We start from the raw sequence: 27,825 nt of genomic DNA on the forward strand, positions 1-27,825 counted from the left end.
AAATTAAATGTTGTCATTGCTCAGTTTCTTAGGTTACATCTGCTCCGTTTCAGAGTTGCAAATACTGTAGGATGTATTACATTTCTGTAATCAAGCTCTAGGTATTCCTAAACACATTATATAAATCAGCTCAGACAACTTCAGGGTCCATTTTCAAAGAACAACTTTAAAACCTCAAATAGCAAACAGAATTTATTATCTTGTTTCTTCCCTCTCCCTTGTCACTCACATTCCGTATTCCATTTACCAAGCAGGATAAAAGGGAAATACTTCGGAGTCCACTGAACCTCATCGCAGTTTCTCTGGAGGCTTCCTCAAGACCTTCCCCTCTCGGTGACTGTCTGAACTTTCTTCTTTGGCATGCTCAGGATCAGAAATATGCCTGCATGCCTATTAATGTTCAGTGCAATGCAGGGGGTTTGCAGCTAGCACTTTTTTGGGGGGACTTGTGATATGTGTGAGGAAGTGGGTATTTGTTTTTTTACTTTTGGAAATGGCATCTGAAAATGCAATCAGGTAGTTTGGCTACAGGTGATACAACAAAGGAGCCTTTTGCTGTTTGGGTACAGACTAGCACAGATTTGCCTGATTATCCCCTTCTGGAAGGGAGATTGTTGATGTCAGTTCCCTTGCAGGCCTGTGTCCCATCACAGCTGGCCCTTTTTAGGCACCCTCCCTCAAGAGGCAATAATTGCAAAAGCAACTTCTCTTTGAGTTCAGCACGGATCTATTCTTTCATGTCTGGGGCATAGCAAAAAGTTGGCTTTTCGTGGTGGCTACGAATAGTTCTTCCAGCCCAAGAAAGTGAGCTGACTTCCACAGGCTCCTGGACAGAAGGTCGCATCTTGGCCCCGCTGAGGTGAACAAGCCTTTCACGTCAGTAGTGTTAGACTTTGGCCCTAGTGAAATTAGGTTGCATGGGAGACTTGACAGGGCTTCACTGTGATGGAAATAGAACAAGCTGGCTTTACTGCCCTTGTTATATAAAATACAGTATTGATTCCACGCTCAAGAGTTGAGGCTCCACTGAATCTCAGTTCTTAATAATTCATATAAACTGCAATGGAAAGGTGAGTTGATGGTATTGTGTTTTTTTTTCTTTCCCCTTTTTTTTTGGTTGGGTGCTTAGAACAACTAGTGATGATTGGAAGCTCGCTGCCCCTGCTCGGTGTCATCTGGAAAAAAAGCAAAGAATTGCTTCCACAAGATGTCAACTTGGCACCTTTCTCAGCATCAAATTCAAACAAATTAAACAAGCAAACAGATAAATGTAATCTTTTTAAGGCTTTAGATCAAAGTTAAACACTTGTGGGGATTTCTGAGGCTCTCTTTTTTTTTCTTTTTTTTTTTTTTCGAATTACTGAAACATCATTTTTTTGGTACAGCAGACAGAACTGGTCCAGTTCTCTGCACCACATCAAAAGATGCATTTCTGAGCAGTCAGGCATTGTACAGTACTGCAAAACTTAATCACCTCTTGCTTTACACTTGATTAAGTACATTACTTTTGGATCATCGAGTTCACAAGATATTGGAACATTAGGGTTGTCTCCTGTATGGCCATCACCTACAGAAACCTGCACATAAGGCAAGAAAACATCTGCAGGGAAGATGTTACAGAGTTAAAGTCACTGCTCTTGTCGAGGCAGCTTTTATTGTCTTTTTTAATGACAGCGTATTCAGCATTTGAAAATAAAATGCGTGAAAACCTACAGAAATTTCTTGCTGTGAGAAGTAAAATGTGCAGCAGTGCTATCTAATTTGAGAGCTCCTAGTTTTTGGTGCCCACCCAGAGATTCCTTTTCACTGAACTTTGCTGATCTTGATTTGTTTATCTCTCTCTTAACTATGAAATGGAAATAACAGCTATTTCCCACATTACTCCTGTGTTCTGAAATAACTCCCTGGTTTTGGTAAAATGTTTCGGTATTGCTGGGTAAAAAGATCTATTCAAAACATTAGAGGAATTCAAAAGTCAGGCTAACTAGATGCCATTCAGTAAAAGTTTACAGATTCATGGAATACTGGAGTTGTAGCAGGACTGAGAGGGTTGAAATTGGGTTTTCCAGAAATAGTACTGATTGTTTGAGATAAACGTTATTTGCTGGAGATTCCTTTCAGAAACTGTATTGCTTTTTTGAAAGAGCATGAAAAGTTGTTGAGAATTCTGAAATTTTTACTGGAATGAAAGTTCTAATTTTTGACCAGCTCTCCCAGACAAAGCCAACCAAATCTATTTCTGTTCTGTTCTGTCTTGTTCTATTTTGCTCTTCTATTGTCTGTGCCACTGAAATACTTGAGTGCCTTCCAGAAGTACATCAAGTGACATAACTAGCATTTGTTACATGAGAGTCTATTCTCCTTTTCTTCCCAGTGGGAAGCTTATATAAGATGTTTTGTCTTAGCGAAGTTTTTGATTGATTTAAATTTTCCTCTCCATTTCCGCATTTTCTCTGCTGTGTGTTTTGATGTTGCAGCCAGTAACAACAGCAGTTTTCTGAGATGAGGGTTTTCAAGCCTCTTGTATGACTTTTACCCTATGTTATGCTATGCTGATATGCAAGTCCGACGTTAATTTTTATACTTTTTATCTTTTTATCAAGGTCAGAGTTATTTATGTTGCCATGCAACTCTTAACAACGGGGTACTTTTGCTTCAGTAGGGATGTCATGGTTCTCTCAGTTTCAGGCCTGTGCAATGTGACGGCTGTGGGAAAGTTTGCTGGAGATGGATAGGAGGCAACTGTGAAATCAGAGATTAGCAGTTACTGAAGTTTTTCATTTGGCTTTATATTCCTGTGCTGGTTTGGGTTTCCAGCTTCTGCGGGTGCTCACCTTGATCAGTGCCTCATAGCAAATAAAGCAAGATACCTGGGAAGAGGCTGTGGAGCTCAACAGCAGGAGCCAGGAGTGGATCTGGTGGCAGAAACAGAATATTTCTCTCTGAGTAAACAGACGCCCTATGGTCAGACCGACCTCTTCTTGTCTCAGCGATAAGCATGCCAACCTAAGTGAATTTAAACTCCACTTACCATGAGAACCAGTGGCAGTCCTGGCGTTAGCAGGGTGTCCACAGACACACAGCCCAAGTTTAAAGAGGCAAATTGAAACACACGACATTAATTCCTTCTACTTACAGGAACATTAGAAGAAGTAAATTCACAATTGGTCTGGAGACTGTCATGTCCTATGATGCTGCTAGTCTCTTTGATGGAAAACTCCATGTGATAACTCCACAGGTTACCTTCCCTTGCTGAGTTAAATCCTGAAATCTAGTAGCAAGTGTTAGGGAAACCTGCTGTGCTCTTGGATTCCCACATGCTCAGCTGCAATGACATATTTTTGATGTGAGAAACCAAGTTCACTCTTGGCATTGTAAGTGAGTGCTTTTTGCACTGAGTTTGGGAGGAAAAGCTGTACATTCATTCTTATGCTGTGGCAGTCTTTAGCTTGCTATTTGTTAGACAAAGGAGGGCTGCCTCTAAGAACATGAAATTGTTACTTCCCTATACCGAGCTACTGGTTTGGAAACACTGCGTGTGTCTCCTTGTGGGGGCTCGCTGCCATAAGTGAGAGGAGGGTCCATGCAGTTACAGGACTGGGGAGAGGCGGGTGGGAGGGTGGCAAACTGCTATGTTTTCTCACCTTGGAACACTCCTTCGGGGGCATGACAAACACAATCAATATCTCAGCGAGGTTTACATAATTCTGACAAGCAAAAGAGTGTTGTTTTTTTTTTTGTTTTTTTTTTGTTTTAAATTAAAGTTATTTTTGGTGAGGCATGTGATCAGGAAATTTTTTGTTGTTGTTTTTTTTGCTGCTGCGTGTCCATGTTATCCATTTATTCACTCTTTCTGCAGCCTTCCAGCCACAAAGCTAAAAAGCTAGGACTAGGAGAGGAAACATAATGTGGACATTTTAATTTAATAGCATGGAGGCAGTATATTACAACTTCTCGTGCAATAGGGGAAGTGGGTCTTTCAGAGTCAGTGCAATTTGAAATAAATTATGTAGACATTTCTTAAGGATGTGAAATTTTCCATGTTAGACATAAAGTATGGATAACTTTTGTGACAGCAAAGTAGTTAAACTTACAGCTTTCCTAGCTGAATTTATACATCAGTTTCACAGCAGACCTGGACTCCAAGCTGTCAAGAGCAATAAGCATGAGGTGCTCTGAACAGACACAGGTGCCCAGGTGACCTTCTCCTTAGTGCCTAGAAGAAAGGGAGATGTGAATGTAAGCATCACGGGCTGATTAAAAACTACATCCAGTGTCACGTTTGTATAAAGAGGTGAACATCAACACCTTTTCCTGATACACTTGTGAATTTGTTAAGTCTTGTAATGGCAAAGGAGAGCGAGCTGTAGCTTTGTTTACATTCAGCCCAGAGATCCTGAACCTAACGGTGTTAAATTCTACCAGTTACAACGTGTGCTGTAACTGGCCAGTGCAGAACACCGCTTTTGTTCTCACCCACAGGTAAAAATAACCCTCAGAGCCACGTTGGTGAGGCTACACCATTTTTTGGTGGGCATCTCAGCCTTTGTCTCTGGCATATCCCCTCTGCTTGGAATTCCCAACCATTGTCAGTGCTCGCCTCTTGAATTGCCATATAGCCCTGCAAGGTCTTGAGAATCAGGTACTCAGGACAGGCTCAGGGAAATGCCAGCACAGACGGACAGATGCGTTACATGTGCTATGGAGAGCTAAAGCACTGTTGCAAGGAACTGCTGGAGACTCTTTGTACACAGAGAAGCAAATAATTGGTATTCCCTGTTCTGTAATCAAAAGCCATTCTTGGCCGGGGGAGATCCCTACAACAACATTCTTGCCTCCCCCTGAGAGGAGGAAGCCAATGATTATTCCGTTACCCTTCATTATCATTCGGTGTGGTATAAACTGGCCAGGACTTGAACTCTCAAGTGCCCAGGAGGGCCAGTACATGAATATACCTTGTGTCAGCAGAGGCCATTTCAAATAATACAGATGATGACAGATTGATGTTGGTAGCTCATTAGGCAAAGCACTGACCGAGACATCAAATTCCTTTCAGCAAGAGTACGGCTAGACTGTTTGCTGTTGTGTATTAATGGAGAGACACATTTTTCTTCTTTGATTTCTCTTGCTTCCTTCTTCCCACGTTTGCGTCAGACAGTGCTGGCTATCAGATCTGTCATCATGCTTGACTTTCCTAATGCGAACAGCTGTGCCAGAAGAACCTAGGTGTAAAGCTAAACCAAATCTGTAGATGCGGTATAGAGAGAACATTTCAACAAAAGACCTATGTTCACAAGCCTCCTGTGGCATACAGATTTTAATGTAATACTTGGCTTCTAGCTCGTCCAGATCCAATAGCACAGTCTTCCTACCGACGCCTGGCAAGATAGAGAACAGATCTGTGAAGCAGTGTAAGGTGTATTTTGGTTGCCACCTCCTTGATATGCTGCTGACTTCTGCACTTGTGGATTACGCTTTCACACTTCTGGAACATGCCTTATCCCTTGTGGTTAAGCTGGCGTTCTGTGGGCCAGAGCTGGCTCTCTGCCTCTTCCTGAGGAAGATGAGGAACAATTCTCTAAGGAGAAAACACTGTCACAGTCCTCTGCTTACCTGTCACAGTCCAGCAGAGCTAGCCAGGTGACTTCTGCCAGCACCTTCCTCCCCAGTGATCTGTCTGTCTGTGTGCCCCAGCAGAGTGCAGTGGGCAGCTTGCTGAAGAGATAAGAGAAAGGCACAAAATTTAGTGGGGGAAGGAAACCCGAGACCATCCTTGGTATTTGTGTCCAGCAAGTCTGAAATACTGTATTGTCTGGGGGCCAAGTAGGGGCAAATATGTCTGAGCCTTGTTGGCCACGTGGCTACCCCCAAAGGGCTGGTGCTGATGCCAGAAGAGAGGAGTCCACAGCTGCTGAAAGGGATCAGAAAGCTGAGATGGACACCCAAAGGAAGAAATCAAAGCAAGGAGAGAAGGAGGGGAATACTCAGCAACTGAAAAGATTCCAGGGTGAGAATGGATGCTAAAATATCTGGGACTCAGATAGCGGGCTGCTGCAAAGAGCTTATTAGCCCACGTGGATGCCAGACGGTTGATCCAGCCTCATTGTACAGCATCATCTCTGGAGGTTCTTTGCAGCCCTGCCGTTCTATGGCTTTGTGATTTGATAAGTAATCTTACAATACACTGGGTACTTTATCCTCACAGCCGGTATTATACTCAGTGCTTTTCATATCCAAAATGGTTTTACAAAGTGTATCTGAGTAACTGTCCCTTGGAGGCAGGAAGAGACAAACATTGCATTTATACAAAATATAATCTTGGAATAAACACCATTGCCATTTTAGTATGGTAAACACCATAAATGGACCTGATTGCTACAGTATAAAAATGATCTCTTGCAGTGAATATGCATTTTTCCCTCTTTACTGTAGTTTGTAGTTATATCCTTGTCTTTCAGCTGTGGTCTATGGTATACCTGGACAGTAAATTGCAAGACTAGAGAGGAACTGCTTTGATAGAAGTAACTTTAAGTAGTGTCAGTGAGAAATGATGCTATGGCACAGTAGTCAGACATTTCCCACGTTTGAGTGTTGTGCTAGGCATCTTAACTGAAAAGATTATTGTTAACATTATGTCTAATGTTGCTAATCTGATAGTTCACATACCTTTTATTGATTTTGTTTGAATTGAGTTTGTAACTGTTGATTTGGTCTTAATTTATATAACCAGTGGCCAAATGCACTGTTTTCTCAGTAATTCTTGTGTTACAGAGAGCTAGATGCAATGACAGTAACTGAGTCTGGCAGTCTACCATCTGGGTACACACTAATAAAATAATCATCTGCATAATTTTGGAATTCATTGCAGATACTGGGGGAAAAATGTATTGGGTTTGATCTCAAATTGCAGACAGCCCATTAGAATAATAATGATACAAATAATTTCCCCTAAAATCCTGGAATGGTCTCTGGTGGGATTTGTTTTACATGCATCATGAAGCTGCCTATGTTAACTTTGCTTTGATATCAAAGGTAAATAGAGGGTGAATGATTAAATAATTTCTATTCAGTTTTGCTGAAAGTAAAGTTTCACTCAGTGTAAAATGAACAATTTTGGCTCTTTATTATAACAGTAATGTGGGGGGCAGGGTCCTTTTTCTTGCATCACTAATTGATAAACTAAATTAGGGCCTACAGACCTCAGCCACAGTTGGGTCCCATTGTTAGGATTGATATACGTTTGTAAGGAGAAGACAGCTCACTTTCCAAGGAGTATACGCTCCTTGGTCTTTTCTGCATTCTGAAATCAACTGTAACTCACCCCAAAGCTGCCCCAAATGAATCCAGGAACAGTACTAATTGCTTAAGAAGCACGTCTCTGCCAGGTGTGTTTGGCTCCAGCACATCAGTACTATGCTTTATTCAGGAGTGACTTCCCCTATTCAAGTCCAAGGACTCCTTCTGCAGCTGGAGGCCCCCCCCACTAGGTTATTTCCTAAGTAACTATTTCCATTCTCAATTGCCACTCTGTCTCCATCCAGTTTATCTTTACCTAAAACCCTGGAGGGGGTGCAGCAGTGTTTGTAGAAGAAGTGTTGGAGCAATGAGCCAGACCGCTTGGTATCATTGGTAGAGTGAGACAGGGACTGAAGAACTACATACAGTTTTGATCTCAAACACCACTCATTGAAACTTCCCATCCACTGAAGTCTGTGAAAAGAATTATGGGAGTGGAAAGAAGGAAAACCCATTAAATTCCACTGAAATTAAGTAAGTTGGAAGAGCTTTTAGGAAGGCCAGCCCAGAAGTGATGTAGTTTTTGGTTGTTTGTTTGGTTTGTTTGTTTGTATGCTTCTTAATATTAAAACAACTATTTCTTATTTATTGGCAGGGCTATTGAGCCTGTCCCCTCAGATTAAGGACAATGTGGGGTAGTTATCCCTAAAGATTGCACTCAGGTTTTTGGCTTTTGGATTTATGGAGAGGGCTTGAGTTGGGAAACCAGTCTGGCCATGTTGGAAGGGGCAACTTACTGGAAAATTATCAAAGGCAAAACATTCCAAGGCAGTGTTAAATAGACTTGCAGGATATGGGAAGCTTATGGTAGGAGAGATGGAAGGGCAAGCAGCTTTTCCCAGAGTAGATGTTCAAGTTTGCTGTGTAACAAAGGACAAAGAAATCTGACCTAAAATGGAAGAAGAAAGGCATCCATGGTGTTGAAGAGAAGCTACTAGGGCAGAAGAACCTGAGCCTACAAACAAAAATGCTTCCAGGTAGTTAGGAACTAGGGGAGGTGCTGTGTATGGGGTTAAGCACATCGTACCTGCAGACAAACTCTATGCTTATAATTTTTAGTGTTTAAAAAGCTGTGCGAAAACCATACCAGTCACATGTCCCAGACAGGCATATCATGAATTCAGGGCTTTGTACCATCAGTGAGGTGGTGAACGTGTTGTGAGAGGACTGAGGAGATGGGGCTGATAGCAGGTATTTAGCAAAAGCTGCCACTGCGAGGTGTTCTGCAGCCGCTGCTCCGTGCGTGCGGACCGATGCCAGGAACCATGCCTAATGCTTCCCACTCGCAGCAAGCTCAGGGCAGCCTGGCAGGTGTCCATCAGAGGTGCTCAACCACATCTGTGACGCTGTGACAGGTTTGGGAAAGCAGGGCAGGCACGGAGAACGGAGCAGGCACAATTCCCACGTCTGCCCCTAAGGCATGGCTTGACGTTGCCGGTCGGCTGATGTAGGGGAGGTCCCATCCCCTGTTCCTAGCCACGGCCTCTCACCTTTCCCTGGCATTCCTCTGTCATTCGTCTTGCCATGCGGTGAAGTGATGCAGGGAGCCGTGCCAGCAGCACATGAATCATTCATTATGGTAAGGTTAGTGCTTTGGCAGACCGAATCCATGAGTTGGGCTCACAGAGGTCCAGTGAGCGGCTCTGCTGGCACAAGGGAAATGACAGCGGCCAGCAGGAACCTGGATAATCTGCCCACTGAGTCACCGAATCATAAAAATTTGTTTGGAAGGGGTCTCCGGAGATCATCAGGGCAAAGCGCCGACTCGAAGCAAGGATATCACCAGCACTACAATGGTGGTTGGAAGCACCAGCTCTTCTCAACTTGACTTTCTTTGCGTGTGAAGCAGGGGAAGCTGAGGGACTGTTCGGTGATGTATCCGGAGACCTGTGGGTGAAAATACTGCCTTAGCATGAAGAATTTCTAAGACCATGCAATAATGTTGGCTGCTAAGCGTTGGAATTGTGTTTTTCCTGGCCTTCGTATAAGTTTTGTGATATATGGACTAATGTGTTAGGTGCAAGGCTGAATTTGAGTATTGAGATTTCTAAGCAAGGCTTTTGAAAAAAATACAGTGATGTGTCATTGAAGAAGGGGTGATAAACAGCCCCATATATTCATCTGTGCCTCAGTAGGTTTAACATTAGTGGTTGCCTGGAAGCTGTTCCTAATGGCTGTCATATTTATCTACCTAAACACAGTGATGTCAGAAAAGAGGGACCTTCTTTGCTCCTTTATAGTAGCCGTTTCAGACTGGAGCAGTTATAACCAGTTCCTTTAAAAAAATATTTACTTTTCATCAGACGTTTACATAACATGTTCTCCAAGGGAACAAATACTGTGTTTCAACATAGTTTGAAACATGAGAGATGGAAAAGAAGTTAATGAACAACATTTAAGTCAACATCAAAGCGCTTTCTTTCTCTAGTAAATACCCAGACCATCACATTATGATGCAATAACAAGAAGTTCATGGTCAGCCTCTTTCAGCTCACTCTTTAGTACGTTTTTGAGACCACGTGCAAAAATCCTGAACTGCCCATGAAAGAGTTAACTGGAGTCAGGGAGCATTAATGCATACAAACACCTTCAGCTGACCCCCATCTTCTTTGAGAGGTTCAGGGAAGACTTATGTTTAGATATTATAAATTATTTTTTATTTTTGTTTAAATTTTTATTTATTATTTATATTTTATTATTTTTATTATTATAAATACATAAGAAGGGAGAGCCCTAGAAGCCCCTCCAGAGGAGGGAAGAGCCTGGTGAAAAATACTGTGGGGTTCTTGTGAAAAAAAGACTGCCAGGCTGGCAAGAAAACAAAGGGTTGGAAAGGAAGAAATACTATAAGGCTGAGAACACTTCTGGTATCCTCAGCCCATGGCACGGGTCTTGCCTTGGAGTGCTGGGGAAGCAACAAAGCTTGTTTTCCTGTCTGGGGATGAGGATCTGCCCCTACAAATCTGTAGTCTTTGAATCCCAACTGGCTGATGTGAGGACACTTCACTAGCTGAGCAGACCTGAGGCTGAGTTAACTAGATGACTGAGTCTTGAGAAGAGCTACATCTTTGTAGACGTGCAGGTGGACTTTGTGATCCATACATGGACAGTCCCAAGCCATATAAGCCTGCCTTGAGTAGTACACAAACCTTTTGCTGCGGCTTTTCATTTTATCAGAAGCTGTATCCTTGCTCCAACTGCAGCAGGAATTAGCAGCAAACTGCCTGCATTCCCCTTCCCTGAAGAATATAAAAGCTACTGTTAGAGGTAGAAAAGAAATTACCACAGCAAAATCTGGAGAGCTCTGTGCACTTTCATGGGGGGAAGCAGGATTTGGGGACAAGGTGCTTTTTGACCCAGAACTCCAAGAGACTGAACAAGTGAAATTGTTTATCCCAGGCATATCTAACAAATGGGACATTGGGCTTGTGGTTGGAGAACAGCAAATAAAAATTAACAATATTTAAAAGTACAAACCACAGGGCTGCTGAACTTGTACCAGTAGCATGTAAGGAATATCATGAGAGAGGGAGGGAAGGGGAACAAGAGGAAAGTGAAATAAAATACAAGTTTTTACCAACATTGGGTCGTGTCACACTGTTATTTTTAAGATACTCCATTTTGATAGCCAGAGAAAATGTAGTAGGTGTCCTAGGTTTTAATGAAGTGTTTGATAGCTGCCACATCGGGAATTACTGAAGATGTTACTTATGTGTTACAATTCTGGCTAAATGGGAGACAAAAATATGCTCTACAGGAAGGAATAATACCAGCTTGGAGGAAAGCTAATAGTAAAGTTTCCCGGTTATCTCAGGTTAGTCTTAAAACAGATCCTACTTTAATATATTCATTAATATCTTCAGCACACAGGTAGCGATGCACTTATGCAAGTTGCTTGTAATATTTAGAGGGTACATGAATAAGGAGGATCAGGATATTCTACGTGATGGGCCAGGTGACCTTGAGAACAGGAGTAACAGAAGTGGAATGAAATTTGACAAAGAAAAGAGGAAAGCTGAGCCATGTGGTTGGGGAGTTAGTGCTGTAAGCTCATCAGAAGCATAAATGAAGGTACAGGAAAATGTGGGCATTTGGCCTGATTTCGGGATGATTGGACTGTCAGCAGGAGGCGTCTGAAAAGAAATTCTGTGTCTGATGATGTCTTGAGGAGCAGCAGACAGGGAAGTGTGAAGGCTACTGTTGAAGGAACTGGCATGACACCTGCAGCACCATATACTGGCTGCTCCTCCCGAGCTTCAGCCTAGGTGGGTGTAGGAAAAGGCTTCTAAGATGGACAGAGTCCCTTAGGGTCCCTTATGCACAAGTAGACTAGGGAAGTACAGTTCTTTTATTCTCGTAAATGAAGAATAAGGGTGAGTAAGAGCAAAGAAAGCTTTTTTTTTTTTTTTCTTTGTGGCATGGTATATCCTTTCAGACATTCTTAGTCACTAAAAGCTGGACAGATTGTACAGTCTGTCTGTCTGAAGCAGAGCAGTTCACCCATGCTTCCTCAGCCCGTGTTTGCGTTGTGCAGTGAGCTGGAAGCTCCAGGCACAGGCCTGTCCCTGTAGGCCCAACCACAGCCCTCGTTAGAGCAAAGAGTCCTAATCAGACCCATCTTTAAAAAAAAAAAAAAAAAAAAAAAAAAGAAGTTGTGGAGACAGGGAACGGCAATGTGGTGATAATTCCATCTCCCCTGTGTGGGAGGCCGGCATGCAGTGACTGCAGAGCTATTAGGTATTTGTCTACGTACCCCTTAAAAAGGAGGGGTGGTAGATGCAGATAAAAAAAATCTCGTCGAAGATCTGCCATCACAGATGGAAAAAACAAATGGATGTGAAGTCATGTGAGTGTATACCCCGTGCAGATCCTATGGCAAGGCAGATTTACGTACTGTGTCAGTAGGGATATGTACCTAAGTGCAATGGCTCCGAGGCGCAGGGGAAGGCAGGCCTGCGGCCTCCATTTTACAGACGTGGGCCCAGAGCGACTGCCGGCATCGGTGCCGTTGTACCAGTTGGCTTTCGGCCCAGTATTTTGGTTTGCTCGACCAACTATCTTTTCACCTTTGCTCACAAACAGCAGCAGATAAAAGTTGGCCGTCTCTGTGCTCTTGCTGGGGACTTAATCCCCAGCACAGGCTCACTTATCGGACCTCTGTACCCGAGGCAGCGTTAATTGGCGCGGATCCACCCGAGCGGAGGTCCCTGGAGCTATGCTGATTTCTACCAGAGAGTGTTCTGACCTAGCCACTCCATTTCTGTATGGAAAAGAGCTAATCAGATGATTCAGCGAGCTTAAATTAGTGATAAAAGATAACTCTCTGCTCTATTCATGAGCTGGAACCATATTTGTTGTGTGAGTATGTGCTGGGGAGGTGAGAAAGTTGTTCCCAAGACACCGCGATGGATTTATTCCATCTCCCCAGCTCTCTCAGGCCAGGCCGTGTTTTGTCTACACGCCGTGTTCACGTGTGAGATCCTGAGCGTCGGTGTCACAACCCCTGCTTAAGTGGCCTCTATTTTTATTAGCCTTACCTTACAAGATAAATAAATAACCTAGAAAGATAAATAAGCGGCAGCACAAAAAGCACAAAACCCCCAGATTTGTCAAGGTGCAGTACCGACTCACCAACAGTAGATGGTACTAAGACATCTCCGGTAACAGCATTTTTCTGATGGATTTGAAAGGCCAAAAGAGGCTTAGATCTGAATCCGCTAAAAATCATACAAGCCAAAGGCTGTAGAATATCATCTCCTCAACATCAGAGGGTGTTTAGCAGCCCAGTCACGGCCATATGTCAGTCTGTTGAGCTTTGCTGAGTTCTCAGCTGAAAAACGACCATACAGGAGAGTGGCAGGAAGCAGAGCGGTTGTTATGAGACTTTGTGAATTTTAAATCTATTTTCAGGAGTTCATAAAAAATTCTCTCTAGCCTGCACTGGAGAAGCACTCTGAAAAATTATTGCAGAGATATGAAAGGCCAGGGTGGAAGACTTCTGAAATGCAGCAGCATAGGTTTTTACTCCTTGCTTTAACCTTTTTTTTACCCTAATGATGTCTTCATTCTTGATCTTAATTATCTCTGAAGGAAGTCCTGGTCTTTCCTTCCTATGCATATAGGATCCTGCAAATGTCATTAAGTCACATTGTTTCGCTGCACTGGGGAGCCCAGGGAGCATTTCTGCCATCCTCCTGCATGTGATTGACACAGATTTTTGTAACGGGTAGCAGTTCACCTGGACTGGTTTCCATGGTGCCGTTAAGCTGGAAGTGTGGGATCTGGCACTCGTTTGCTCAGAGCCGATGAGGAGTTGAAAGGGATTTTTCCCCTTGACCTCTTTGCTGAAGGTCATTAGTGCTAATCAATTTCCTTATTGGATTTCAAACAGTGAGGTCCTCTTCTTAGCTGTACCCTCTGAAATTTGCAATAAGGGCTGATACAAGAGATCAGCTCTGCAATATGACAATTTCTTTCAGCAGCCACTGAAAGGTAAACCCAATACTTGCTAACCAGTATGAACTGCTAGACACCTCTGCTTCTCCAGAGATAAGGGGAACTATGTTCTGTTGCAACCAGCTAGCGACATTCATGCACAGTATAAATAGAAAGGGATGAAAATGCTAAAGAATAGCTTTGGTTTTGGCCAGGAATGGTTTCAGTATAGCTGGCCCAGCCTTTGGGCAGGGAGCTTATATCAGATTCTCTCTCATAGCCTGTTTTATAAGTTTAAAGTAACCTTCAACTATTCATTAAAATATGAGACGCATATTTTCTGTGGCAGTGATAGGAACAAAAAGCATATTTTGTTTGCCTGTCTATCACTGTAGGCTAATAAAGCTTTGCACTGTGAAGAGATGCACCATTTATGTGCACAGTAATTGACAGAGATGTGGTAAAAGCCAGTTTACCAGTGTCTGTTGACTGATGTTTTGAGCATGTTTTTGTATTGTCCTTGAAGTTAAGATTACCGAGCACTTACAGTATTGTGTGCTAGCCATTACATATATCCAGGTACATGTGGCAAAAAAATCTAGTGCTTAAAATCAAAGCTAGCCATCAGTCCAGATCCCAATGAAACCAATGAAAGGTTCCTGTAGATTGTGGGAGAGAACAGGTTGGGCTTGCAGAGTCTGACCAAATATACCATTGTAAATATCCCATGCAAGGATGTTTATCCACTTCAGTGGGTGAACACAGTCAGGCTCTCTGCTTTCTCTGTACATATGCACCCTCTCTTCTGTACCCACACACATGTGTGTGTGTGTGCACATATACAGCTGCAAAAGACAGATCCCTGAAATCTATTCAAAAACATTTTTGAGGTTAGGACTCGTCTTCAAGGAGTTTTGCTTCCTCCTAGAACAGTCAAAATTAATAAACTTTTAGTCTAAGAACATACACCAGGTTTCAGTTTAGCAGTATCTGTCAGAAACAAATGCACTTCGTTAGATTTTTTTTTCCAGATAGCTGTGAAATAAATAATGTAAATATCCTTACTTCCAGACAGGCAAAACATATTAAAGAAATGGTTAAATATACCCGTGAGAGAGCTACCAATCAACACTTTTTTTACTAGTTTTGTTTTGCATTCTTTTCTGACTAGTATATTCATGACCAGCTGTTTTTAGAGCTAGTAAAAATTCTCAAGCTCACATTAGGAAGGGTTTCAGTTACATGATCTGTAGCTACAGTTGTTAGAACACTTGGCATGGCATTTAAAAATGAGAAAATTGTTTTTATTGAGTAAAGCACCAAAGCTCTGAAACAATATTTCACTGGACTTACAGAAAATGTTTTTGAACTTTGCCATTAATGACCAACTGACAGGCAATTTGGTAGGCAGGGAGTTTCCAAACGTGACTTGAAGTAATGCCCATTTAATCTGGGCGAACGTTAGAAATTTCAGTGCACTTATATGGGAAGGACTTGTACCAAATTGCCCTTGACCAGTATTTCCTTATCCGCACTAATGTGCTCGCTCTTCTGTCCCAAGAGTTGCCTTCTTATGGCGGTGAAGCATACATGCAACAAAAGCCTCCCTTGTCTTTGTAGGTCACCTTAAATAGCGAGAATAGCAAAGTTTAGTCAAATTCTAGCAATTTTTGCTCTTCAATGTGCACTGGCTAATAACGTTTCTTGTTTCCTGGGCAGAAAGTACCTATCTGGTGTACCATCAGTCTGTCTCTGCCAGGCAGCTTGTGCAAGCCTCTGTCTCCATTACGGAGGGGAGCACAATAAGAAGCGTGTTTGGGCTGTGCTGATAGAGGAACTGGGGCCTATAACGGTGCAGAGGCTTGTTGCTCTCTCAGATTACTTCAGACTCCAGAGAGAAAATAAATACTGAGAGTTAAAAGAATGTATGAAATTCAGAAAGGCTACAGGAAAAACTAGCCTGCCATTCTCCGAGCAGCAAAACTAATGAAATAAGGATGGATGATTTTATCTACCACTGAGATTCATTAGGCAGGATCATTTCAGGATTCCTGAAACCGTGAGGAGGGCACAAATGTCGGTGTTGTGTACCACTGCTTCCCCTGGGAGGGGCTGGGGGCTGGAAAAAGGGGGAAGGAGAAGGCAGTAAGGAACCTGCCCAGCTGAGGATGGAAGGGTCCCTTGCTCCTTGCCAAAGGACTCTCCTTGCTCTCATCTCCTTGCTAAGTTATCTCTTTGTCTCCTCAGCCCTGGATTTCCATGCTGCCTGCAGCCCCTCTAGCATTGAGCATCCCTTCAGTCCTGAGCATCTGCCCCCCATCCTGCTGCCTGAAACACTGGATGCTCCCAGCCAAGGGCACACCAGCCTCCAAGCACTTCTTGCTGGAGTCCCAAGCCCCATCTCCATCCACAATCCCAGCAATCTGCAGGGGCTGGGATGCAGAGGGGCAGCCCTGCAGAGCTCACTGGTGGTGAAGGGAACCTTACTGGCACATCTCAAATGCCCTGTGATCAAATCCCACCCACGGTATTTCCTCCTTGAAAATCATTCCTGGTTTTATGTCATAGTCAACATCTCCAAATGAAAATTAGGAAAATAAAGCCACAGAACCAAAACAGATCAGGGGAAGTAGAGTCAAAGAATCTGGGTGATAGTTTTATTTTTAGGGTAGAGGTGACCATGGCTTTGCATGTGAGCGAGCAGAGGATGCAAGATCCATAAGGAAACCAAACACTTGGCCTCACGCTCAGACATCACGCTGTGTCTGCTCTTAGCCAATATTGCAGCTAAAGGGATTGAGGAGTCAAATATTGGTGGGGCAGGGTGAGATGTTTTGGTGGTTGTGTAATGAGAATTGTGGCATACTCCTGCCTTTTTTTTTTTATTTTACACTCAGCTGGAGTGTAACTAACGTCTGTCATGGTACCACTAGTCGAGTTAAAATACGCTGGAGTGGAACTGAGGGTGGGGGTGGGTGGGGAATCAGGAGGAATAATTCGGTCCTACAACCATCACTTCCAGGCTGGAAGCAGGACAGTATGGAGATGTGACAGTTCCCTGACAGTTGCTTTTGTCCTGCCAGAGACAGTTGTAACAATTATGCTTGCACTTAATTACTGCGCTTTGACTGTGGTAGGCTAAAGCATTCAGCAGGATGGGAGGTGTTAAGAAGCAGAATGCATTTTAAATTTAGAAAATCCCCTTGAGAAATATCCTTATTTCACACTTATTATTAGTAAAGCCAGCTTTGGAGAGAAAATCTTTGCTTCCGTGACTGGAACCAGTGTCTTCAGCAAGAAGCAGGTGTATAGAAATCTCTCGTGTGGGGACATCAATATTCCATCTGTTCTGCAAATCTAGGAGCTGCTGAGTCATCTCGTGCTGTGTGTATTTGACATAATTTTTAAAGGTTATCAATACTGAGACACCGAGTGCTTAACTGATATATAAATACAGGTTTTTATCCTACTTCATTTTCCTGTGAGCCTGAATGGAAACACTTGTCTGATCCTGCCACTGTTAAATTCAATGACTAAACTCCTTGTTTGTTCCAGTGGTGGGGGATTCAATGTTGCAGGCTTAAATAATTGAAATAAGTGACCCGTAGTGATACAAGGCACAGATCCAACAGACAGAAGGTCATTTTCTTCTTAAGCTGTTTAAAGGTGTGAATTAAGATGCCTACGAAAAACGCTTAACCATTTCTTCCAGATTCACCCAGGTAGCAAAATACATGCAGAGCAAGCAGAGTCTGTAGCAGGAGGGCTGGAGCAAAAAAAAAATAAATCACCAATAACATATTGTGCAGCTCACAGGCTTGGCTGAAGCTGTCAGCACCCAGCAGTTTCTGTTGGGCTGCTCACAGGCTGAGTTTTTCTGTTTCCTGTACTCGTTGTGCACCTTGTGTGTTAGGCTCCTTTGAAAATTTGGGTACTTGTTTTGCTGCCTAATTGGAAGCAGAAGTCGTTTGAAAACATATTTGCTTTCCCTCCAGGGATGGTACTACCCCAAAATACAGAGTATGCTTTGGCTTAATTTAATAAGTCATAATCTCTTCTCGTATTTTATTGCATTTTAGTGCGAGGTGATTTTTTCCAGAGATGACTCAAAATAATACAAAAGAAACAACCTTGTCCTGTGAACAACACATGAATTATAGCTGATAAAATCAAGATAGTTTGAAGGCTTGCCAGCACAAGGAATGAACTCCCTCAGATTCCTGACTTACAGAGTAATGTTAGCAGCCCCAGATTTCCCTAGTAATTTTGAAGTTTAAAGGAACCTTAAGGACACTCCAAGGAAATCAGTCGAAAGAGAAGGTTTCCTATTAACACAGAAAAGAATCACTGTGAAATGAGGGAAGGAACAAAGTGATTTCTGCCGTCCTGATGAAGACTCGCGGCTTACGATGCTCTTGGACACACTTAACCTGTGCCTTTTGGATGTGGATGTTGTTATGCTCATTGGGAACTGCCATCTCAAGGAAGCGTGTAATGCTGTGTGTAGAAATGTCAGCATAAGCAGAACGAGGTGTTCGCTTGGTTTTCCGAGTTTCTTGCACAGGGGATATTGTAGTGAGGCACCACAGACTGCATTATCTCCCAGCTCCTTGCCAGGTGCTGTTCAAGATGTGAGCTCTGGCTTTTAAAGCCGTTTATGGGTGGAATACAGCATATTGTGCTGGCTCCAGTCTGTGAGCCTTCAGACGGGAGGTATAAATTCAGCGTGTAGCTATAACTGAGCATTCAGAGGTTTGCGTCGTGAATCTCATCTATTTGGTAGCCTGGTGGAGCTGCTGTTTATTTTTATGTTGGAGAGCATCCTTCAGTCAGGCTTTTCTACAAAGAGAAGTGGAACTGATTCAAAGAATGAATATATGGGGTTTTATAATATACTGAACTCATGTTTAAGGATCCCAATAAATTCATAAAAATTCCTCCTATAAAGATCTGTAGAGGAGTCTCTCTATAACCTCAGCAGTTTCTCTGTACCAGAATGCAAAAAATGAACTGATTTCAGTGGGGAGTATCACGTGTGCTGAAACCAGCCCCAGCTCAGTACAGAACAAAATAACGTGTGCAAACACTTCTACATTAAGGATGTGCTTCAAGGTTTTGGATGGAGGTGGGCTTGTGCATAAAGTGCAACTTGCACTTTGCTAAAGAAGCTTAGCTATGAAAGAAAATGGCACAAAGCACGTGAGACTGCCTCAGCAAAGCACTTTGGTAAGGCTTCAGGAACTTTGTTTCACACTGGCATTTTTTTCTCACAGCACACGTGATGCATGGTCCTGGTATTTCTGGAATGACAAATAATGCTCAAAGCTGCTCTTAGGCCACAGCGGATTATTCATTTCTCTTGATGCCTTGCACAAGAGTTTTCAGAAGCTGTCCACTGGCTCTGAACCTCAGAGCTGCGTGCTGTGTTAGGGTTTGTAATCACAGTGCTCCTCTGCCTTGGACTTCAGAGTAATGTTCTTGAATGTTCCCTGCCCATCTACTCTCCGCTGGTGATTTTTGGTGCTTTCTAGAGAAGGGCCTCTCCAAAACTGTAATTCTCAGAAATGAGACACCTTGTGCCACTGGCAATATTTAAAAATGCCTGAAGATCCTATTCCAGATTCCCTTCATAGCCCTGGAATGTTATTTGACCTTTCAGCAGCTTCAGTTTCTTCACTTGTAAAGGAAGCAGAATTAAGTATGGTGCCATAGAAGCACAGAATCACAGACTGGGTTGGGTTGGGTTGGAAGGGACTTTAAAACCACCTAGTCCAGCCCCCTGCCATAGGCAGGGACACCTCCCACCAGCCCAGTCTGCCCAGGCCCCATCCACCCTGGCCTTGAGCACCTCCAGGGATGGGGCACCCACAGCTTCTCTGGGCAGCCTGTGCCAGGGCCTCACCACCCTCTGAGCAAAGAATTTCCTCCTTCTATCTAATGTAAATCTACAGTCCTTCAGTTTAAAACCATTACCCCTTGCTCTATCACTACAAGCCCTGGTAAAATGTCTCTCTCCATCTTTCTTGTAATCCCCTTTTAAGTATCAAAAGGCTGCAATAAGGCCTCCCTGGAGCTTTCCATGTTGTAGGCACGCTGTGCAGCTTAATTCAGAGACACGAGCAAGAGGTGCTCTGAGCTCCTGGGGTGCGAAATGCAATTAAACTATGCAATATTAGTAGTGCTGGAGTTTAACTAACAATAACGCTCATTCTAAATGTCCTGATCCTCTACTTTATGCAGAACTATCCAAAGGACCATTCACATCACAAAGAAACGTGCTCAGTGTGGTATGGGTGAGGGCTTACCTTCACGAAAATGTTAGATTTGGGGACAGAATTCCACTTGATGGTTAATCTTCAACCTGTGTAAATCTGTGCAAGATCAAGGCTTCTATATTATGAAAATATGAGTTGTCCTTGATTTTTATAAGCCCTACAGATCCATTTATTAGGCATAAAATATATTTAAAAGGAGAAAAGCATAAATGTACATTTCAAAACAGTTACATGTTGCTGGCATATGTTAGTCTTATAAATAATGTGGAAAGATTATTTCAGAGGAAAGATTAATCAAAGTTCAGCAGTATCCCGGAGTTAATGATACTCATTACAACCACTGTCTGAAATCAGTATGTACTTTCTGAACTCTTCAAAGGACTGCTCCCTACTCCAAAATACTCAAAGCCTAAGTCAAGGAGAGAGAAACCCCTGAAAAAGAAAAAAAAGAGAAAAAAAAGCTTCTCGGTGTTTTTCAGCTGCTGAGATTGGAATTGGTTGAGGTTGATGGCAGTCTGCTAATGACTCTCTTATCCTTGAGGATTTTTTAAAAAATGAAGACTGCAACACAAATGAGATGGAGAGATTGCAAAATCTGCGTGGAGGAATCAGTTCCCCGCTGCCACATTCTTAGCCTGAGAAGCACATCGCTACAGTCTGAGGCAGACTTTTCGGTTCTCCCCGTGTAAGTGTAATAGTGGTTATTTTAAATGCATGCATCATACTGAAAGGTTGGTGGAATGGATGCTTTCTAGTTCAAGGTCTGCTGCTGAAAACATTTTCTGCTTTATTAGCTTTATGTGTGCTGTGATGTCTCACAGCGCTCAGGGGGACTACTCTTGGGTGCCAGGATTTGCAGGATTCAGGCCAGAAGAGGAATGTGAGCTTAGTCTCTGAACCGGCACTTGAGGACACGCTGCAGACGTGCAGAAGGCAGCAAAACCACTCTGGGTGCTGTTTGCCCCCTCCTGATGTCACTCGGAGGTTTCCCCTCCAGTCTGCTGCCGTACCACCAGCTCTAACAAATCACTTCTTTCCCTCATCTGCACCAACCGGGGCCGTGCTCCCTTAGTTCACTAGCAGTTAATATTAGTGAGTAATTTTCTCTAACAAAGAGAGCCGCTTTTTCATGGGGAAACTCTTTATCAGCCTGGCAGCTTGTGAACTCCTTAGCATTTGATCTGCTGCAGCCAGTGCTCCTGCTGGAATCGATAGCTGTATTGATTGAGGAGCAACCCGAGGGCCGGGGCCTCAGGCTGGGCTAACGCAGCTGAGAGATGAAGTCGGTGATTGAATTGCTTTCAGCAGAGTTAGGAGCCGTCCCCTAAGACAGGAGATTTTCTGCAGACTAGAGATTTTAGATGTCCTCATATGAACTGCCATGTGTAGACAAGTGACCCCCCAATCAATCTTTGCATCCTAGGAGCATGGCTCTCCAAGTTCTCGCTGTGGCTCCATTCCCAAGAGCGGCTCGGAGGTGCTGCCTCTCGTGCTTCCGCAGGCATTTTCCCCATTAAGGCCGACTCCCCTCGGCGCAGAGCAGCGCATTTCAGCTTGCTGTCTGCTCTGGCAGAGAAGCTGTGGAGTGACCAGGCACAGCAGGACCCCAGAGCTACCCCGGGTCATGCTACCAGGGACATTACAGCCCTTTGCTCCCTTCGCCATGAGGGAACGTGGCTCTCCTTGCTGCGTCTCCACATCTTTTCAGTGCCTGTCCAGTGCTTTCGCCTTTTCGTCTTTCAGAAGCAGCCCAAAAAATGAGCACTGCCAAGCCAGGAGAAACAAAGCGTTAATCGCCACGGTCATCTCAGGGGCAAACCAAGCCTGGAGCACTTCAATAGCCGGGCTTCATAACCTCTCTGCTTGGTGCCAACGTGGCCAGCCTCTGGAGAGCTCACAGACTCATTCATCACCTTGGTTAACCAGCTTTATCTAGCAGCGTGGCTGGGGCCAGTTAAAGCTCCTGGCTTTGGATGAAGCTTCCCTGACCTCCCCTCAGCAGGACAACATCCTTTTTCAATACTGATAAAGGCCTTATTCTGCACACAATTACAGTTTTCCACTGGGTTGTTCTTGACTAACACCAGCGTTAGGAAGACACGGCAGATTTCTGACATGTTTACACGGGTTATTATTTTGTTTTGCTTCTTAAATTGATCCCAATTGATCGATACTTTTCCCATGGCACAGTGAGATTCAAAGCTAGAACTGTGTCTGTCTGCTTACCAATGCTACTTTTGTAGAGGAAGACAATATTGTTTGTTGCAAAGTACATGATATCTACAGGGTACCTAAGGCTTGTCTGTGTGAGAATTAAGCTGATGCAGAAATTTAAGGTTGGGTGAAAATTTCTGTGTACATTCTTATTCTGGTGTATGAGAGGTTTGTCTGAGTTTAGCTTAAAGGGAAAATCAGACTTAATCTTTGGGTATTTTTCTGCCCTGAATAAAAATACTAATTTACTTAACTGCATTTTCTGATTTAGTTAACTGCGTTTTCTCTGCTCAGGGCTCCAAATTCTGACCTCGTGTGAGGTCCACAGGAAGTCTTCAGTTACCTAAGAACAAGTAAGTGCTCTTTTCCTCCACGGGGCTTTTCTTGCCCAAGTGGTTCAGGTCAGCTACTGTGATAAGCTGTGATCAGATACCTGTTTCTGGGTGCAATTGTACTTTAAAAAAAAAAAGGGGAGGTTATTGTCTCCCAGGCTTTCCTCCCATCCCCGACTCCTCCCAGCGGTTTGTTGCTGTCTCCCTGCCAGATGTTATCTCGTCCCCAGATTGTTTGCAGAGATGTTCAGAGGAGTGCCTTTAAGATGCTTCTACTCAAATCCTCTGGGTTAGCAAAGAGCTCTTACTTAAGCCGTTTTAGGTAAACCTGTCTTGTTTTGATTAATAGGGATTGGGAATGCTCAAATGATCAGCTCTTAGGGGCTGTGTGTCCTGCTACCTGGTGGTGGGGCAGTGGCAGGTAACTGGAGACAGTAACCACACACAGGTCTGCAGAGACCACCTCTGCCCAGCGTCCCAGAGTGACTCCTCAGCCTCGGTGACACCAGCGATGCTGGGCTGGGACTCCTGGGCTCTGCTCCTGATTCTGCTCTGCAGTCTCCAGCAGCACACTGCCTGCCTGAGCCTCAGTTTCTGCACCGAGGCACCATCATCTTCTCAGCAGGAGGACAGGGAGAGCTAATTATAAAGTGATGTGATCTCCTTGGTGCTGAGTTACAGGCAATCGGTGCTATTTTGGCGCTTCATAACAATTAACTTTTGTTTTTGATGTCTTGAGTAAATGAGAAGCAAAATTTGTGTTCACTACGGGAAACTATACTTCGCTTTGAAGAATGGTGTTTTCTTCTGATGACTCACTATCAGGGTTGTTGCTCTGTGAAAGGGCCCAGCAAGGAATACTCCTTTCCAGCCCTCAACAGAACAAGCACACAATTCCCAGGAACAATGTGTCAAACTATGTAGCTGTCCATGTGGAGGGCTAAAATCTTTTGTCTAGGTGTCCCTGAAATCCCCTTCAACTTTGTGTAGATGGGTACAGTTAACATGAGTTCATTCTTGTGTGTATTCAATTAAAACTCACATCAGCTTCTCAGAGACACCAACAAAAGTAACACTAGAGTAAGCAATAGCAGCCCGAGCTCTTTAGCTGAAATCATTCTGACTTTTATTATTTAGCCCACAGGGTGATGTTAGTTGTTACTATGCAGAAGAAAAAAAAAAAGAAAAAAGGAAAAAAAAAAAGGTTGTAATGTGCTAGCTAAGTTGCTAAGGCTCTAATGTGTATGCAAGACAAATTGTTGATAAAACAACCCTACGTGTTGGTGAGAACAGCAGAAAAGGAGTCCCTTCCCAATATTACTACAAGTTAGGAACATTTTTTTTTCATTAAGACAGGCACATAAAGGCACGCAGCAGTATGAAATACCTGTCAGCAATGCCAGCAGGAGGAGTTCCCATCCCCGGGTGACTTGAGTGACACGGCATCATCCCTCGAGTGGCCACCTCTGTCGGCAGCAGGCTGCGGGGCTGAGGTAGGAATGAGCAGTCAGGGGTCATTTCACTGCTGAAGGAGGCAGAGGAGGTAACTACCCAAAGGTGGCTGCTAAAGCGGCGCACGGCCGTGCTGCTCCTCACCTTGATGTGCCTCCTCACGGCGCTCTGGCTTTTCAGAGCAACCTTGCATACATGTGGATGTCTGCAGTGTGCATGTGGTCTAAGTGCGTTCCAGTGGAACAGCTGGGAGTGCAACACAGCTTGTCTGGCTGGAAGAATCTAGAATTGAGCCCTTAAAACAAAAATTAACAACTATCCCTTGGCGACGGCACAGGGTCAGTGTGCAAAGTGAGTGATTTGGTAAAACTGTTGTAGCGCAGGAATTAAAAATCTATTTTAAAGCAGGTATCCGTGCAGAAAATTCCCACTTTTCAAATTATTATAAGATGCTTTCAGCTCTCCCAGGATGATATGATGGATGGCAAGAAAAGCAAATTAAACATACTGAATTTAAGCTGGTTTACTGCTTAACTGTGTCCTTTACTGGGTTTACTGTTTTTTATTTTAAGCTGCAGAAGGGTTATTACCATCTTAAAGCTGTGAGCTCTAGGCTCCAAATCCGTATAACATCATGCAGAAGTAAATGGGACAGTTAACTGACAGACACTGTCTAACTTACTGCTGGAAGCTCACACGAGTTTCTGGCATTACAATCCTGCCTGTGAAGGCACGGGCCAAATCCTGCCGTCACCCGAGGCAAGCACGGTTTGAGCACAGCCCCCTGGGTTACAGGACGTGGTTATAGGGCCACTGCTCTGCACCCTAAGGGCACCTTGGCCTCTGGTGCCCATCTGAGCAGTCGCAGTGCGCCAGCCCCTCATGGCTGAAATTGTTAAGAGGAAAGATGGAGATGGGGGGTGTGGTGGGAGATGGGGTCTCCCAGAGCAGTCTGACCCAAGTCACTCCCCCAAGGGCTGGCTGGGGTTGCAGGACTCCCTCCTGGCAGCCTCCTGACAGTGGATACCATCCACTCTGGCCTCACGGCATCTCTCCCTCCCTCATCTCCCCCATGCCAGGGCTCCTTCAGAGAGCGCTGCCAGACGTCTGCTGGCTCCTGCTCCCTCCCTGCTCACTGCTCCGCTTGCCATGCAGCAGGGGCCAGCAGCACCTCGCACCACCTCAACTGACATTAGTTAATTGTCCTTTTTTCCTCTCCGTGGCTGTCTCAGTGGCCCCATCATGTGGGTTTGCTGTGGCACCAGGATTCCTCCTTCCCCAGCAGGATGGAGCCACAGGGCAGGACCTGGGGCAGGGAGGACAGTGCAAGAAGCCTTTCCCCTGCTCTGCTTTCCTGACACATTTCTCCCTGCTCCCTACAAAGGCTCATTTTCTCAGGCTGGTTTCAGAAGCAGTGGGAGATGCCGATGTGAAGCCAGCACTGTGAAAGCACGCTGAAACCTAGCTTAGACTTGGAGCCTGGCCTAGCCAGATCAGCAATAAAATTTTCAAAAAGAAAGAGGAAAAAAGCTATTTCCCATCACAGGAGCAGTGGGGTGTTTTCCATGGGAACAATGATGTTCTGGTTAAGTTCTAAGAACTTTTCTAATTATTAGGCAAAACCAATGCGAAAGCTGATGTCAGCAGGAAGAGCTGATGGGAGGAATTATAATTGTGTCTGGGGCCATATGAAAGCATTATACCATGTCTTGCTCCAGACTTTGCATGACTCATTTTCCTCCTGGTCAGGATCTCGTATTGAAGTGCAGACTGGCAGTTGTCTGGATCTTTCTTAATGCCAAAACTGCTGTTAAGTTGGTTTTGTTAGGGGTTTTTATTTTTATTTTATTTTTTTTCCAGTGCCACTGCGAGCAGTGCCATCAATAGAATGTCTTTGCTGCGGAGGGAGCATCAAGCAAAGCACCACGCTGCATGGGGCAGTAATTGCAACACTTGCTGCTGATTTATTGTCAGCAAGTTCTTTTGTGGAAGGAGTCCTTACTCAGTTCCAGCCATAAAACTCCGCTGGTTTCAGGAGGAATTGTGGCAGCTTGCCACTTCTGAGTGTCTGCCTCTGAGCATTTAGATCTTTATTGTATGTAGATTTTCTCTAGAAGCCCATTTGCTGCTGAGACCTACGTTAGACATCACAGCTTACAACTGTTCAAAATTGAAGTGTAATTTCCATCTGCAAAGCTGAGGTAACAGTTGTACCCTTCCCTGGATTAGAAAGCTTTTTTTTTAAGAGCAGATCCACCAAGTGATCTACCTCTTTCCTCCCTTTCAGCTCATTGTAGCTCCCCGTGGTGTCGCTGGAGAAGCACCAACTCCTTTCAGGAAGAGCTGGACTGGACTCCAGGATGCTCTGAAGAGCCAGTCACCAATTTAAATTTATTGATGTCGTCAACAGGTGGAACAGGTTATAAGACTGTGCAAATCTAAATTTTGTAGGAAGCAACCGAGCAAGCAGTTATGTTAGAGAAAACGGGCGAAACCTGAGAATAATCCGACAGTTGTGTCAAGCACTTCTCGCCACAGCCTTCAAATCGGAGAGAAAAACCTTCAGCTACCTTGTGATCCGTGTCGTTCACGTCCATCCGAGGAGTTCAGCCACCACACCAGCGGCAGCCGCGTTCATTCACAGCTGCGTGGTGCTTGCTGAATCCTCGTGCTGTCTTTCTGGTGCATAATCTAGAAGGCTTTGTTGTATGTCAAGCCTGCTTAAATGTTCGTGCGCTTCAAATATTCAAATGCTTCTGTCACACCCACAGAGCACTGGCAGAGCTTCTCTGCCTCAAACCTCTCCTGGGCTGCTGTGGGAGAGGCTTGACTTTTTGGCCGTTGTGGGTGTTAAGTGCCTGCTCTGAAGTCTGGGCTCAGCCCTGCTATGAGGTCTCCATTCACACTTGAGCAAAAATTTTCCCAGCCTCAGACGTGTGGGTACTCAGAACTTCTCAGTTTGTGCATTCAGGGATATGTCATTGCAAAAAAAAAAACCACCAGCTTCGCACAGGGTTTTAAAACACAAATGCTTTTTAGTTAGCAGAACAAAAATACACAAATATACAAACAAGAAAAAATAAACACCAACAGAATACCTATATTTCCTGCCTCTGTTTCTTTTCCATCATGGGCATTACTCGGAGTCCTGTGAGGTGATCAGGTTTTCTTTGCAGTTCTTTTGACCCTGCTCTTTCAGCTCTGCCTTTTGGCTTGTACCTCAGCTAAACCAGAATATGTGCAGTGCAAAACATTCCCTTCTTCCTTGTCTTCTGCTCCAAATTGTGTGTGTATTGCTGCAAGTCTGTTTCCATTTCCCAAAGCCTGATATATCTTGATTTATGTGTTTGGTTTTGATAAGTTTCTCTGCTGCAAACGGCACTCCTCTGTACAAGGGCTGGAAGAAGTGACTCTTCCTGCTCTGTCACATCTTCTGACGATACCTCCTCAAACAGATAAGCCTCTTTCCATCAGTCCTTCCCTTTTTTTTTTTTTTTTTCGATGCAAATTCATAAAACTGGAATTAAAATTCATCCTGCTGCAGCATGTGGTGGTTTCCCTCTCGACAGTTTTCTGAGTGAGAGCAGCAAGTGTGAAGGTGTTGAAAAGCAGCCTGCGGCGCGCCATGTCAGCTGTACTTCTCTCGCAGGAAACACTGCCGTAGTGAGATCAAAAACTGATATTAGCATGGTGTCCGGGGCAATGCTGCCTGTTCTTTTTGTTCCATTGGAGAACATGCTATTTTCTTGCTTCGTCGCTTCATCTGTTGCACACTGGCTGTGGCAACTGTCATCAGTAAGGGATAGTCTATCATGCTTTTC

The 27,825-nt window shown here is 44.0% G+C and overlaps 2 long non-coding RNA genes across 2 annotated transcripts in view; both read left to right on the plus strand.

The window, feature by feature from the left end:
- Window positions 1-27,825, plus strand: part of LOC137860954 (uncharacterized) — a 74,485-nt gene that overhangs the window by 25,696 nt on the left and 20,964 nt on the right. The gene's annotated exons all lie outside the window — the stretch shown is intronic.
- On the plus strand, window positions 410-27,625 carry LOC137860956 (uncharacterized). The gene is made up of 3 exons (XR_011099277.1): window positions 410-1,070; window positions 25,865-26,205; window positions 26,292-27,625. It is a non-coding gene; the product is annotated as an uncharacterized lncRNA (long non-coding RNA).

Source organism: Anas acuta, chromosome 9 (assembly GCF_963932015.1).
Source record: "Anas acuta chromosome 9, bAnaAcu1.1, whole genome shotgun sequence".
NCBI classification, from domain to species: Eukaryota; Metazoa; Chordata; class Aves; order Anseriformes; family Anatidae; genus Anas; species Anas acuta.